Below are 16,437 nucleotides of genomic sequence, written 5' to 3'. Positions count from 1 at the left end.
TTAAAGTATGGTAATTTTTTTATTGCTTTTGAATGAAGATTAATGATTTGCTTTCAAATTGACCAGACTGCTTAGTGCATTTAAAAGGAAGCATCCTTATATTTACAGCTAAGCTGCTTTTCATACTACCAGAAAACTCAATCTGTAAAACTAGAATTTACTAAATAAGCCAATTATGGCATACTTACTAGAAAATAATAATTTTTTTCTCATCCTTTAAATAGCAAGCTAAGTGCATGTAAAAATCTACTTGTCTTTATCCTGCCAAGACTGCAGACGGTCCCCTGCTGGCAGAAGCACCTGCCTCTGGCCAAGGCTCTGGGTCCCCAGCCTGACAAAGGGCTTCTCTCCGCACCTGCCTCTCATCTGCAGCTCCTCCCTCCTACATCATTCACTTCTCCCTTCTTATTGGATCACCTGGTCCCTTAATAGTGATGTCCACATCCCTCCCTTCAGCTAACGAATACTTGTCTATAGCCCTTCAAAGAAAAATTCCTCCCTCCAGGTCCCTGCAGTCACTGCCTCACATCCACTTTTTCTTCAGTCCATGCCACTGAGACATCGTTAACCAAAGTCACCAAGGACCAACCAAGGTCACCATCTTGGTGCAGACCAACAGGAAATCCTCTGCCACAGTTTCTCTCTGCTTGTCACCAGCATTTGATACAGTTGCCAGCGCCCTCCCTGAAATAAGTTCATGATTTAGCTTCCCCGACCCCACACTCCTCTGGCTTCCCTTCAGCCTCAGCTACTGCTCCTTGTCGCTTGCTTCTCTGCCTGACCTCCGAATCTCCGTGTGCCCCAAATCTTGGCCTTTGGCCCTTTTTCTCCATCTGCACTCTCTCACTGACACCATTTCCCCCATCACTGCAAACTCCGTGGAGACTCTGACGACTCCCAGATGTAAGCTGTATCTCCACCCCTGGCTTCTCTAAGTTCCCAGCCGGCAAATCCAGTTGCCTACTTGGATGTGTAATGCACCTCTTAAACATAACATTGCAGAAAACCACTCTCTATTCTCTCTTCACCAAAACCTGCCACCCCCAGACTTGCCTGTCTGAGTGCCCATCCCCTCGTACGCAGCTCTGCTTAAACCAGTGCCCCAGGAGTCCCCCTGGGTCACACTCTTCTTCTCACACCTTATATTGAATTCATCCCCCATGCTCTGTGTCCCCCAAATGTATCCCAAGTCCAGTCTCTTCTCTCACCATCTTTACTGGCATCACTCTGGCCTAAGCTATCCTCAGCTCTCTTCTTGTAATTAGCAGCCTCCTGACTTAACCTGTTTCCTGTGCAGCAATCTGACAGGTACAGATCACTATCTTGCTGAAAACCCTCCTCTTTCCACTACCATTAGGAAAAAATCCAAATCGCTTTCCCCAATTACAAGGCCCACTGTGACCTGTGACCTGTGACCTGTGACCAGGTCCTTCCGAACTTCCTGACCTCATCTCACCTTCCTCCTCCCACCTTTCTGTTTCTCATCAATAAAGCTGCCCTGCTTCAGGGCCTCTGCAGGTGCTGTTCCCTCCATGGGTGCGCTTCCCCAGCCCCCCTCACCCGAGTTTCAACTTCACCTTTTCAGAGAGAACTTCCCTGGCCACCAAGAGGCCATGCGCCTCTTGCCTCCTTCACCCTCCACGTTAGGGTGTTTCACGTTCCACACGGTTCTTTCTCCTTTCTGAACTTTACGGAGACGTTCGTGTTTTACCCCTTAATCAAATGCAGACTCTCTGAGTGGCAGGGGGCTTTTGCCACTATTCTGTCACCAGGGACCACAATCGTCCCTGCCCAGATAGGCACTCAATAAATATTTGTTGAATGAATGCAGTCTAACAAAACAGAGCTTCAGAGGATAGTAAGATCTCATTTGGAAAAATAAGGTGCTGTATCCAATATGTAATATGAACAGTTGCCACACTTCACTCCCCCTCCCCCTTTTATTTACAATTCTTTTCATTCATAAAACTAATGGCGAAGATATCTGATGTACCCGTCACTGGACAGGGGCGGAGTTCTGCACGGTACCTTCCATTTCGGATGAGTGAAAATACAATTTTTAGACAGCCTCCAGACTGGTGTTTTTTTTAAGGGCTTCCCTACACCTTCCTTTCCCGAAATAGTGTCTTTCACAAACACTTGTCTTCCTCCAGTTACACATGAATCTTTAACTCTGGGAGGACCAGGGACATGTTTAAGTTCCCCGTCAGAATGCCGCTTCTGAAAGCCAGGTTTGATTTTTACAGCGCTGTTATACTGCCCGGGGCCTCCGAGCCCCTCACCTGAGTCCGCGGGAGTGAGAGCAAGAAGGTCGTTAAGAGAGATGGAAATGACAGGAACCCAAGATCACGCAGAGAAAGCGCTCGGATATCCAGCACCTTCCTCCTGCTGCCCAGCGGGACCCCGACCTGAGTCCCCCGCCCGCCGCTTGCCACGGCTCTGCGCAACTCGTGCGGGGCAGCGGAGGACACCTGCTCGGCGCTCCGGGGAGCAGCTGCCTCTCACGTGGAGGCCGCGCCGGCCCCGCCCGCCCGGGCCCCGCCCGCCCGGGCCCCGCCCACCCTACCAAGGTCCCGCCTCCTCATGACTGGCGGCTCCAGCACCCTATCACTGCCCCGCTGGCTCCAGCGGTTCCCGGGGCTCATCCCCACGGCACCGTGACAGGGGCGGGGCCCTTGACGCTGGCGGCTGGCGCCGGAGCCTCCTCAGGGCTCCTCCGCCCCCTGCCTACGCGCCAGCCTGCCGGGATTGGCCAGGCGCCGTCCTGCGGCCGACCCCCGCCAGCGTTACGTAAAGTGCTCCGGAGCCTACGCCCCAGCGCACTCGCCTTCGATTACGTAACCCTGTCGCCCTGGCACGAGCCCCGCCCCCGAGCCAATGGGGCCCGCAGAGCCCACGGCGGCAACCAATCGCGCAGCCAGGGGGCGGGGCCTCGACACCCGGCGTGCTGGGGGCGCGGCGCCGGCGGCCGCCCGGCCAGCCACGAGCCTCCAGATTGCAGGGGCGGCGACGGCTGGGCGAGCGGCCGCAGGTGTGTACTCCGCCCCGGCGGGGAGGCCATGGAGCCCGCCAGCCGCGATCGCCCCGAGCCTGCCCTGCGCTGTGGGGCCGGGAACCCGGGGTTCCTGGAACTTTGCGCTGCAAGTTGCCCCTTCCCCGGTCCGGTTTCTGGGTGCGCGCCGAGCGGCGGGCGGGCGGGTTGGGGGTCCGAGCCTGGCTTTGCGACGACTGGGGCGGGGTGCCCCCCCAGGGCTGAGTCTCCGGCATAAAACCGTGCTTCTCTTGACACTAGTCACCTTTGTATCCACCCTCCCCTCTATCTAGGGTGGACCCCCTGGGAGCGGAGAAATCTAAGACTGTATGGAAATACCGGGGAGAAAAGTGCCTCCGGATGAGCAGGGATCAGGAATTGCTGGCTCGTGAGGACTGATAGTTTTCTCTAACGCGATGACATGGACCAAAATGAGAAATAAATTTCCGTCACTGGTAGCAAAGTAAAAAAGAAGCAGGCAAGAGACGGAGGGCTGCCAGGTGAAAGATGGAACCTTGTGAAGATCTGGAAATGTCCCGTGGTGAATCTCAGGACTCCAGAAGGAACCAGCGTCATGAACTGTAAGGACCCCAGGCCAGCGGAACCGAGGCCCTGGAGAAAGAATCTGCTGAGATGTGGAGCCAGAAATCCCAACTGCAGAGCAAACACAAGGGGAGCAGCAACAGGTGATATAATCTGGTTCTTTGCTGGAGCAGCAGAAGGGAAAGGAGGGCTTAAATCATTTTATGTTTTCTTGGTACGCCTAGGAAAGAGTTGAAGGGGAGACTCAGACAACTTAGAATGAAACACATTGCAGAAACTGAAAAAATTTCTCAAGAGTACGGAAAGTAGATAAAAAGTGGTGGAGGGCTTTAGCTGACTCCGGGCTGAAGTGGGAGCGAGAAAGTGGCAGGATGTTTGCTGTTGACCAATTTCTGTGCCTGGGATTCCCACCTGTAAAGCAGGGATAATAAATCTATGAATTAAATGGGCAAATTCACAAGCAGGCAGAAACCTCGAAAGCACTGTTCAGTGAAAGTTAACTTATTACAGTTGCAAGCAAGTGGGGATGTGTAGTTTTTTATCTTGCAGGAAACAGCAGGATCCAAACAGAGTTTCTGAAGAACTTATAACAGTTGTCCAAGAAATGAAAAACTATTTCTGGTCAGAGAGACGCTGTCAAAGTAAACTGAGCATTCTGGATGCCCTCAACTGCGCCCTTCCTTGTGTACACATTGAGCAAGGTAAACGACCTGGAGAGAGAATCCAGCCCTGCTTGGACAGCACCGCCCATAAACCCCAGCCAGGCCAGAGGTGTCCGCGTGGTTTTAGTTTCAGACAAGCTTTGAGTTTTTAATGCTGCTTTATGTAAGGTGAGCAGAACTGCACTGATGCCGTTAGCATCTGAGTTTTGCAAATGAGCGCTCAGAGAGCCTTTATTGGTGTGATGTGTGACAGTTTAGTAACTGCAGGATTTTGCTGGTTTGTTTCAGGAGTGTAGAATTTGGCATAAGCCCATTTTGAAGATTCACTTTTTGAAGGTATATTGTCTTTTGTGACTATTAGGGGAAAAATACATTTATCTTTCCCTGTCACAGTTGTACTTCTAAAATGTGGTCATGATGTATCAGGAATTTACCAAATTAAAAGCGAATGATTTTAAACACTTTCTTCTTCTTAAGAATTTTTTGACTTCTTCTCGAGGGATTTTAAAAGTGCACATTCTCTAGCACAAACCTTTCTGGCTTCATATATGATATTTAGTTCCTGAATACTGGAGCCCTTTGCCATAAAAATTTCCTGTGTAAGGGGGAGGATATAGTTCAGTGGTAGAGCACGTGCTTTGCATGCACGAGGCCCTAGGTTCAATCCCAGGTACCTTCGTTAAAAAATAAATAAATAAAAATAAATATACCTATTTACCTTCCCCCTCCCAAAAATTTTTTTAAAAATTTAAAGTATATATATACAGATAAATAAACCTAATTCCTCTCCCCATCAAAAAAAATTTTCCTGTGTGTGTGTATTTGGAATTTTGTTTTGTTTCAGTACCTTAAATGTATCTTGTTCTTGTGATCTAGAACACGCAGAATTCATAAAATTCGAAATCTTAAGTTGTACGACTCTCAGTATTTTAGGTGAAAGAAGAAAATGATCTGGTTTTAAGGGAGACGTGCTGAGGTGTCCTCATCCTAAGAAAGAAGCCAACTTGAATAGTGATAAAAATTATTTCCTAAAGATATTGTTGTCACCAATGTATTTTTCTATGTTTCTTAGCCAACAGTGAGCTTTTCCAGATTCTCAGTGAGAATGGAGCACCTCAGGCAGATGTGAGCAGGTTCAGTCTTGAGGAGCTGGCCTCTATTGCTTCAGAACACACTTCCAAAAACTCAGTAAGATTTCACAAGTTTTGCTGTATCAGCCTGGTGACTTTTCCTAATGACCTTATCGAGACATGCATTTTTTTAAAGTTAATCACTGAGTGTTTCAGTAACCATTATTTGAGGTAACCGATAGGGGGAAACTGCTCACAAGGCATTGTGGGGGTTCTCCTGCCCTTGCCCAAGAAGATGTCGAAAAACAGGAAGCAACACATGAGTAGCAGTTTGCTTTGCTTTAGTACCAGTTGGCTTTGCTTCCGTCGTGGAGTGCCTCGTCTCCTTAGCATCCCTGAGTTCTCCCAAACTAAGGAAAAAAAATGACACTGCAGAGTCATTTCCTGCATCTGGTTCTAATCTCCAAATTGTTCATCTTGATTTATATCTTTCTTAGTTCCAGTACCCACAACTTCAAGTCGTGACAACTGGATTTTATAGAACAGGTGAGTTGAGATGCTGCCGTTTTTTTTTGTAAAATTTTGGAAGAGACGTTTAGTGTATCTTTTTCAAATCTTCATGTTGACAGAATATTGAAGCCGCATGTATTGCTGAGGTGGTGGAGATGACTTCCTTTATGTTCAGACCTCGACGTAATTGTAACTTACAGATTTTGTAACGAGCTGTCCCTAATGTTTCAGCACTTACGATACTAACAGCTGTGTTCATGGTCCTGCAGCAGCTGCTCTGGAGGTTTAAGAAAACGTTTTCCCTGTAAGATCTTCAAAATAAAGCTAGAGAGGAAAATAGGTCAATGGTAGCAGGTACAAACAGTGGCTGATTACACATCAGTTATGTTTGTTTCTAATGGAACAAATTAGAGAACTGATTCTTATGTAACGAGGTCTGTCAAAGAACATCTTGAAGGAGGTGAATCCGAAACTTGGTCTTGCACCCTAGGTGATGCACTAGTGAAGAGAAGACAGGCCTTCCGGGTGAAGGGCACAGTTTGCAAAGGAGAAGGTATCCCAAGTGGACACCAGGTCTGTGTGTTTAGTGGGTATGGAATGAGCTGGTGTATTTATTGGCATAGAACTTAAACCTTTGGGAGGAAACGTAGTTTTACAGTGGTAACTAAGAAGTATGTTGGAGAGTTTTGTTGCCTTTGCAAGGATGTGTGTGTGTGTGTGTGTGTGTGTGTGTGTGTGTGTGAGTGTGTATATTAGTGACTGTGTGTGTGTTTTAAGCTATTGATCGTGGTAGAAGTCTAGAGGAAATTTATTCAGGGAACATTGCCAGTAAGTATCTTAATATTTGCATTTATTGTAAGTGTTTTTCATAGGATACCTTAGTGGCAGTTCTTTCGTTTCTGTCTGGACGGTTAGTGCGCACGTCTGAACAGCCTCCTGCGGTCCTGAACTGTAAGGGGGCTTTCTTGGAGTCCTGTCGCTTTGTGGAACTGCTTGCCCCTCAAGATGTGAAGGTGTTCGACACGCACGGCTTCCTTTCTGGAACAACTGGACCCAAAGAGGTAATGAGACCAATATTCGGCTGTTTATCTTGCCTGGTAAAGATCGGTTTCATTCTTCCAGAAATAGTGCCAAAAATTAATGCATTATTAAGAACGTGCAGATGATATGATTTGTCTTATTTATTTAAAAAGACAGACTGAGAAAATAGCACTTTAAGGGCTTCTAGTAACATAAAGATCCAACAAATTTGCTTTCATTCAGTCAAGTTAATGCTGCAGAGTTTACATATGTGATCTACGTATGTAAATATGGTTTGATTACAGCATGCTGCGCAGCAGTTAATTGCTCCAAAGGCTGTTTCTTTCAAGTTAATAAAATTAGATGTTTTCTCTCTTACACTGTCTTTGTTATTTCTCTGCTTTGCTCTGGAGGTAAACTTCTCTAGGTTAGATCCCTTTTCCAGTTTTTCTTCTCCCTGAAAGTTTTGAATCTCATCGCTTTGTTTTCCTTCTGAACTGCTGCGTGGAGGTGGCGAAGGGCTCAGGTCTCCCGCTGGGGCGCAGGTGGGCTTCCCGTGTTCCAGGCCCCCGGGTGACTGCCGTGGAGTTCAGGCGGCTGGTGTAATGTAAAAGTGGTGCGGGCAAGTCCCCCTTACAGTCGAGTCGCGGTGTTGTTTTCATGCTGAGTTTAAGCTAGGGGGCTGAAAGTCTGCGTTTTCCATTGAATTCCGTCCCTTCACGAACCTTGGAGGCCACTTAGCTTCTCACTGTAAAGCAAGAGCCATCGTTTCTGACGCCCCTGTTCACACAGGCTCACCGCAGCGCTGCAGGCGAGGAGAGCACTGGAGACGCTCGAGGCCTTCTGCAGCACGGAGGCTCCGCTTAACTGGTATCTTCTACTGGCTGGTCACTGTTTGCCAGGGACCCTTCTTAATGCCTCAGTGGATTAACAAAGTTAATCTTCATGATAACCTTGTGAGCAATAGATAGTGTCATTATCTCCAGCGGACAGATACAGAAACTGTTAGTGGGGGAGTGCTGAGATGCAGGTGCCAAGACGGGGTTAGCTCCCGAGAGACTTACTGGGGAGCGGGTGGTGAGGGGAGCTCCCAGTGCTGGTCTGGCTGGAAGGAGCGAGGATGGTTGGGGGCAGGGGTCTCGGCCTGCAGCGCAGCTCAGAGAGCAGCTGGGCCGGGCAGCCGGAGGGGAGTCCCGGCCCCACCGCGTGCTGGGGGAGCCCAGTATCTCTGCGGAACGGTCCTGCCTCGGGACCCACTCTGTGCACAGTCAGGTCCCCCGAAGCCTGGGGCTGTGCCCTGTCTTAGCTGCCAGTCACAGAGGCGCCGGGCTAAGTGATTTGCCCAAGGTGACACTGCCAGGAAGTGGCAGTGGGAATGCAGAGCCCCTCTGACTGCAGGGCTGCTGGGGCTGTAACTCAAAGCAGGAGAGCTGCCATCAGACCAAGGCGTGCCTTTGAAAGTGGCACCAGGGTCCAGTTCCCGTCTGCACAAATCATCTCAGAAAATCAAGGGTGTTTTTGAAACATCCTTATCTTGCCTTAATTCCTCCGTGAATTTATCTAAGCCTTTCCTGAAACAGTTTCTGTGTTAAGACTTGAGCATGTCTTAGAGTAATTCATTTCTTAAGCTTACTTTATCAAGTGCTGTCCTTTATTTCTCGCAGACATTCCGTAAGGACTTCTGGTTTCAGAATTCCGGGGCGGTGACCTTCATAGTTTTATAAATATGAGAGTTTGAACTGGAGTTGCTTCTTTCACTTCACTTTCAGAGTGGAGGGGTTTCTTTTTACATCATGTATGTTTTTCTTGATCGTTCAAAGGCACATTGTCTGATTCTTCCTGTGATCCTGTCCTTGGGAGTACAGACCTGGACCGCATTCAGTGTTCTGCTTCTTTAGAATTCCTGTTGTTTATGCTTCTTCAGTGTATTCTTCTAAAAACATCTTCTTGACTTTAAACATTTCCTGGGTTTCCATAACTGAGGACTTTTCACTTCAGGGAGCAAGTGCCCAAAAGATACATATTCCGGGAGCTCTACCGGGAGATAAAAGGAGTCGGCAAAGATGTGGGATTGATTCCATTTCCTGGTTTCCCTTAAGATGGGCAAATTTAAACGTTTCTGAATTACCACCTCCCAGATCAATAAAATAAATGCAAAAGTCAACAAACCTGAAGCAGACTATTGGCATGGAGGCTTTGTGAGAAAGTGTTACCCGTGACACCGTGAACTGGTACGATCTTCTGGAGATTAATTTGCCAATATGTGATGAGTGTCAGGAGGCGATCGTATTATCTAATCTAGAAACACAACTTTGGGGAATTTATCCAGGGAAAGAAAAAACCATGAAAGAAATGTATATGTCCTGTGGCCCAAAGTTCTCAAGTAGTCTGATTCCCAATTTTTAAGGCACGCCCAGAGTGCTGCGATGGACTAGAAAATCAGCACCGAAAGGATTGTGTCGCAGGGTTATCACCTGATATCTGCAGTAGTGAGTACGGGCAGGTGAGGCAGTACTGGAAGGATGGTGGGCGGTCGTCGGGAAAGACCCGAGTCAGATGAGGGTTGTTGCTTGGACAGGAAAGCCCTTGGGAGACACTGGATGCGACTGGATCTCAGAGTGAGGGCGAGAGTCCGACTTCGATCGCGAGTAGCTCCCTCTGAAAAGAGTCGGCAATGGGGGCGATGGTGGACGCCGTTTGCGGGGCGCTGGGCGGTGCAGGACACCGACGCCTGTCTTTGTTTTCAGCAGCGTCACAGTCCGAGTTCGCTCCAGTGAAATCCTTTTTCTGCAGAATCCGGTGAGTTTGGAGGCTCGTGAAAGCCAGACATGGTGGATGAGGCTCTGGTTTTATTTTGCACTTGTTTTGATTCTTTTGTATTCAGCTAGATCCGGGGAGATCATGAAAGACAAGACTTGGTTCTTGCTAAAACAAAAGTTTGTACTTTGATGGAGGAGAGGATACCTGTTCTCATGAGAAAAGAAGGTAACCGTGCACTAGGAGAAGAGACCAGAAGGATCTTTCTTAACCCAGGGGCATGTTAGAGTCACTGGACGCTAAGTATACTTTCAGGTGACCGTTGTCTTTGGCTCTTTTGTTTTTGTTTTTCAGTCACGTTTAAAGTTAATTTCTGAAATTTCGAACAACCTCAAAGAAAGCAAGATAGGTATATTTTGTGAGAAGGACTGAAAAGGTCCAGAGATAGAGAAATAGAAGAAAAGAGATCAAAATTTTAACAGTAGTTGGTTTCTGGTAGATTTATTAGTGTTTTTTTTCTCTTCTAAAATTTACTGTGATACGTTAATGTTACTTTCACAGTAAAAAGAAAAATATTTTTTAAATGCCATGATGGGCAACATCAGTATTGGAGTTACTAAATGCCCGCGGTATTTGGGGGAGAGAAAGCCTTGTAACGGACTATTCAGACACCCCGTGGGCCGGGGGGCTCGAGCTCACAGTACGTAAATGCCTGGGGAAGAAGCCTCTGCAGAGAGGCGGGCGGGGCGGGTGGGAGGCTGTTGCTTTTTTCAGTCATTCGAAGATGAGCTGTTGTTTACTGAGAGCAGTGCCTGCCGTGTGGTAAGTGCTGTGTGTGTTTGTCACGTTAGTAAATGTTTTGGGGTACCTTTCTAGGTGCTGTTATAGGTGCTGGGATCAAAACGAAGTTCTGCCCTCATGGACCTTACGTGTAGTGGGGGAGACCAGTAATAAACGGCTATCTAAATATATGTGGGGTAGCTTGCGCTGCATTCTGGGTAAAGCAGTAAAGCAGAGTCAGCGGATTCTGGGCAGTGGAGAGATTGCTGGTGAATTCAGGGTGGCCAAGGAACTATTCTCCAATTAGAAGCCTAATTAGGACCAAAGCCCTGAAGGAGGTGAGGGAGTAAGCCATACACATGCCTATCAGAGAGAAGAGTGGCTTCAGGCAGGTGCAAAGGCCCTGGGGCAGAGCCTGCCTGGCCTGTGGGAGGAAGGAGAGGGGAGGGTGGAAGAAGATGAGGAAGCAGGGCCCAAACCACAGGGAGCTTAGACTTCTGATGAAATGTTCTGTTCAGGTTAACCGCTTAATTATTTTTAAGACTTTGCTTTGGAGATTTTCAAAATAGTGTAAAAGTAGAGAAGATAGTACAGTAAACTGATATGTAGTGATCATTCTGCATTGATAACTCTCATCTGTGGCCAGTCTTGTACCATCTGCACCACCACGTACTCCTCGCCCACCCCCCACCCCCCGTTATTTTGAAACAAATCTCAGATCTCCGTCACTATTTCAGGATGTCATCCTAAAGATAAGGTTCTCAGTGCGCCCCATGATGCTCCAGCCATCCCTCTTTGGCCAGCAGGAGCTACTGGTTAACTAGGTTAACTAGCTAACTAGGTTAGCTCCTGTCCTTTCCAGTGAGAGCACCCCGGGGTGCTTTCAGACTTGCCACCCCAGGCTCAGCCCCGACGTTTCCTACCCACGACCAGTCAGTCCTTCCTTCGCGGCTCCCTCGCTCCTGGTGCTGGGAAACAGCACTGCGCATCCGGAGGCCGAATCCGGGCTGTCGGGTGGTGGTTGCTGTGGGAAGTTTCAGGGGATAGAGATAGGGCATTTTTTTTCATTTTTCAGAAGGAGAAATCACTGACATGATCAAAGGCTCGTGTTAGGTGCTGTGCTGAGGGTCCTGCAGAAGGAGGGGAAGGAAGCAGGGAGACGGGTTTTGCAGGACAGTGGGGAGGTGACCGGGCCTGGACCAGGCCGAGTGGTGGACAGGGGACATTCTGGATACTCTGCATATTTTTGTAAGGGACGGTTACCAGGATATGTTAATGGGTTAGTATGGGCTGTGAAGTAGGAAGAGGGTCGGGTGATAGGCGAGTCTTTGCCTTTTATTGGGGTGCAGGAGATTATAGGGGAGCGCGGAGGAAAGGCCATGCTGCTTAGTCTTAGGTGAGGCAGGTGTGCAGCGTCGATTAGAAATCCACAGCGTGGCGTTGATGGGGCGCTGGTGCTGAGCCTGGGGTTCAGGGGAGAAGTCCAGGCTAGAGCCAGGAATTCAGGCCACAGGGAGTGGGAACGAGAGTGGCCATGGGCCCTCAGCGCGGAGGAGTTTAAACGTTGCTGGGAGAGGAGGGGCGTGGCCGGCAGGGTTGGGGAGTATGAACGTTAAGGGAATAACCACACATCTGAGCAGAATCACCCTCCGGGCAGCCGGGGGTATCGCACAGGATGGAGACCTGAAGCCGTGGGACTGAGGCAGTCCTTTGAAACAGGGTGGAGGAAGGACTGACGGAGAGCTGGTTTTGGGAGCACAGTCACAGGGGACGCTGTTTTCTGTCATTTGGTGCTTGGTTTAGATGCACGGGACAGGACAGGTAGTGCCGGTGCCTCTGCGCAGTAGAAGCAGAAAGTTGCCTGGGAATTTGGGTGACCTGTTCCGTCTTCCACTCAGTGGTAAGCCAGTTCTGCAGAAAACCTCTCTCTCGTTGAATAACAAATGAGTATAATTGCCCTTGGGTATTGAAAACATAAACCAACATTTCCTTTCTTTTAAGAGTCAGTATGTTTAAACATTTTGGACTTGGATACGCCTCCCTTGGAAATCAGCTATAAAACACGTTTCCAGGCCTTGCTTCGTGGTGGACCCAGTGAGCGCATTGCATCAGGACTAATGGTGTCTGTGCTCTGCAGTGGAGCTGAAGCCAGGGTGCGCGGGCAGCCTTCCCGCCCCTTCCGGATTTTCCCGTTTGATTCACGTGCTCAGCCTCACCTGCCCCGAGGCCGAGCCCTGCTGTCTGGTCTGGTGGAGGAGACTCATTCTGGTTATGAAGGTGAGTCAGGAGCGTCTGCTTTTAGATGGAGGGTCACATGTCAGCACATCAGAAAGGGGCCCGAGAAAGCCCGTTTACTGCAGGGGCAGGACCAGAAAAGGATGCTCGAGTCCAGCTTGGCCCTGAGCTGGTTTCCCTGACGTCTCTGTCTGCTGAGCTTGACTTCTTGTGCAGTGGCCTCCTTCAGGGGCAACGCAGCCTCGGGGTCTGAGCACAGGCGGGGCCGCAGACACCCGGTCTTCCCGTCCTTTCTCTACCGGTGACCATCCTTCGGCCTTTGCTTCTGCCTCGTGTGACGTAAGAGCGTTGACGCGGTTGCACAGAGAGATCACAAGGATGAATTTTTGTTTCTAAGGTGTTTTGAGAGCCCCTGAATAAGAAGTATAGTTTCCACCTTCCGTATGGAAGCCGCTTCCATTTATTATTTGAAATTACAGTCAGTTCTGCTGTAATGTGACAAGTACTTTCCTAAAAACTACCATCCAATGCAAAAAAATTCGCACAATGAAAACCACGGGAAGCTTCAATTGCGTAAATAGTTTTGGTAACCGCTCCTCAAAAGCTTTCTCCAAAGATCTGAATAGAGCACAGAAGCACAGACACTTACTGTATTTTCCTATCTCTTATGGACAAAATTATTTCTCATTGTTAATTTCATTGTTTCTAAAAAAATTAAATATATTTTTAACAAATGGCTGATCTTGTCCTTTAGATAATGGGCCTATTAAAATCAAAATAATTGATTCACATTTAACCCAGTGGTAGGGAAAGATCCTAAAACACAATTTCATTATATGTTTTTACCAGTTTATTTTATAAGGTATTTTATACTGACTAGTGAAAAACTAGAATATTTAGCTCTTTTGATTTTCTATACTTAATTCAAATTTAAAAGTAATTTTATCTTTGAAAATAACTCACTTTTCTTCTCTATGTCATCATTTTGTATCATCTTTTTCCAGAATGTTTCAAACAAAAAAAGTATATAATGGCCTAAAATTGAAAAAAAAAAATACGTTTTACAAATGATATCACCAGTATCTATGAGAAAATAGATATTAAACAGTTATTTTGTTAGAAATTTTAAAAACGATGCTTTCCTTCTCTCGATTTTGTATCTCATCTTTTTGTACAGTTGAATAAAATAACGTACTGTGAAATCCCAGTTCAGTAACACTTTCTGTCAGAACGTCATCCTAAAAATAAATCCAGATGATTCAAGTGAAAAAAAAAATAAAGAACCACAGGGCTCATGGGAAAAATGAGTTTAGGGAAACAGCACTCAAGTAACCATATGCTCATAGTAAGACAGGAATCTGATAGAAATGATAACACAGTTTCACACATTAAAGGGTTCATAGACGCACAAAAGATAGCAAGAAATAACAGCTCCGGTCCGTGGAAAGGGCCGCAGTTTGCTGTGGCCGTGGGCGCTGGGAGGGCCGCAGTGGTGAGCTGCGGTGGGAGGGGAAGGAAGGTTGGCCGGGCGTGGCTCAGAAAGCGCACTGGTGCATTGAGGCAGCAGGTCCGTGCTGCAGGAGTGGGCGTGTTTCTCCAGTCTCATCAGTGACCCCATCAACTCGATGCTATTTTCTGCATTCATCTTACGCCTCTTGCAAATGAGATCGTGCATGAGCAAGTGCGAAGTTAGCATCGCGCCCAAATGGTCCCGACTGTGTTCATCGCTGCATTTTCAAGCAAGCTGCCCCAGCACTGACCATCCCAGTTTTACTGCACAGATTAAAAATGCCCGTATCCTACTGACATCTCAGATCCTGTTTGCATAGGCTGCTAGATAGAGCAGACGTTTTTGCCCTGAGCTCTGAATCACTCCAGCTTTGACTGTTAGATTATTTGTGGTGAGTAAGCTCTTCAGCGTAGACAGACGTTCTCTTTTGGTTTAAAGTTATCTTTAGTAGGTATCACGTTTTTGACCTAATTAAAATGTAGTTAATTATGAAAATTAACAAAGGCCAGGCCCCAAGTGAGATTTCTGTCATTTCATATAGAGAGTTTGTTCCCTTTTTGATAATGATCAGCGGTTAGTTAAGTGGATGTTTAATTAGATATTTACCTTTAAGCAGGTGTTTGTTTTCCATAGCTCCTCAAATCCTAGTGGATAAAATAACTTTTACCGCAACACACACACCCAGGTGTGTTTTTCTTGAGGTAGGTGAAAGATAAGTACTTCTTTAAAAGAAATTTGTTTCTGAAAATAAATAAAAATATTGAACGGTTTAATACTTCCACGTTATATAACTGACATCGACCCATTTGCCCATTTGATTTTTGTTGGTTTGAAATTTATTTGAGTTGTCTGAATTTTTAATATAAATATCTTGCATGTTATGCTTCTAAGATTTACAAGTTGTCATATTTGATTTCACAACTTTAGGTAAGTCAGGAATTGTTCCATTTTGCACAGGAGGACAGTGGGCCATAAAGTATATGAATGTGGTCAGCATGAAGCCGAGACTGGCCTCCTAGCCCTAATCCAGTGTTATTCCCGTTTGACAGGTGCTTCTGAAACAGTTTATGGTGACATTTTTATTAACCTGAAGTGAGGGGCAGGCAGGGAGAGAAAGAAAAACAAAGCAAATTTATTTTTGGTAAAGCTCATTTTGTTTCATTTAAAGAATTGTTGCTTATTTTAAACTTACATCTTTCCTGCTTTTTTTTTGGTTATTAATCTTTCTTATTTAAAGAGTAGTGATAGTAGTTGTTGCTTACTATTGTTCTTTAATATCTTTATTTGGAAAAATAAAACATTGTTTTCCGCCTGACCGGTATCTTCTATTTCCCCCCACATTTATTTAAAAGTTTTACTTATTTGTGAAATCTGACAATCTGAAAACCAGTCACCATACAGCACACACAAGCATAAAGCAAAAATGTCAAAAACCTGGCACAGTTAACGATAGGTATTGATTTTGATTTTAGAAAATCTTAACATCTGAAAATGGGTTTATTACCCATTTATTGCCATTTAATTACCTTGAAACAGAATAGTAATTGATGAGATACTTTGTATAATATAATCTGTAGGAAGTAAGAAAGTTTAGCTGAAGATACTCTGAAAATAGCTTAAATTTATTGCATTAGAAAGTATTTCTATGTAAACATAGAAAATGTTTAGAGTCAGTTCTTTCAAATAATCCTGAGTGTCTTGTCCGGTCATTATAATTTTCCTGTTAACCTTTATCCTGCAGATGTCTTTGTGACTGGTTGTCTGTGTATTTGATATTACCTTTTGGGAGACATTATTTTTGTATACTTTCAATTATTCTGTATACGTTTGTAGTCTGCAAGTCATTTAACAGCATAAACATTCTTCTATGTTAAAATGTGATCTTTGTGGGCTTTTTAAAAGACTTTTTAAAAGACAGCAAAATGCAGGGCATGGGAGACCCCCAAGGAGCTTGTTAAAAATACAGACTCCTCGCCTGACCGCACAATTCTGATTTAGTAAGCTTACGGTGAGCCCCGCGAGTCCGCTGTTCAGAAGTTCCGTAGACGGTTCTGATGCAACGTGCCAGGTGACCGACACTTCTTAGAGTGTGCGGCTGTTTCCCCACAGTACAGGTGTTTAGGATGCTTGTGGTTTTTATAAATGCTGTAACAAACGTCTTTTGCATCCCTTTTTTCACATTTAAAGTCAAAAAGTATTTTTAAAGGTACGTAAGATGTGACAACCACTCAAGGCGTGTGACACGTTGCCTGTGCTGTGTCCCCGCTCAGGGCAGTGCCTCTGCTGGGGCACCTCCCTCAGGACCTGATTGGAACGTCC

General features: G+C 46.4%; 1 long non-coding RNA gene and 1 other non-coding gene across 2 annotated transcripts; both read left to right on the top strand.

The window, feature by feature from the left end:
- Nucleotides 1-4,843: 4,843 nt before the first annotated feature.
- On the top strand, nt 4,844-4,915 carry TRNAA-UGC (transfer RNA alanine (anticodon UGC)). The gene has a single exon. It is a non-coding gene; the product is annotated as a tRNA-Ala (tRNA).
- Nucleotides 4,916-6,441: 1,526 nt separating this feature from the next.
- On the top strand, nt 6,442-13,810 carry LOC135322915 (uncharacterized). Its single transcript, XR_010383993.1, has 2 exons — nt 6,442-9,821; nt 12,177-13,810. It is a non-coding gene; the product is annotated as an uncharacterized LOC135322915 (long non-coding RNA).
- The last annotated feature ends 2,627 nt before the right edge of the window (nt 13,811-16,437 follow it).

This window comes from Camelus dromedarius, chromosome 14 (genome assembly GCF_036321535.1).
Source record: "Camelus dromedarius isolate mCamDro1 chromosome 14, mCamDro1.pat, whole genome shotgun sequence".
Taxonomy (NCBI): domain Eukaryota; kingdom Metazoa; phylum Chordata; class Mammalia; order Artiodactyla; family Camelidae; genus Camelus; species Camelus dromedarius.
This window is presented reverse-complemented; position numbering and strand designations above follow the sequence as displayed.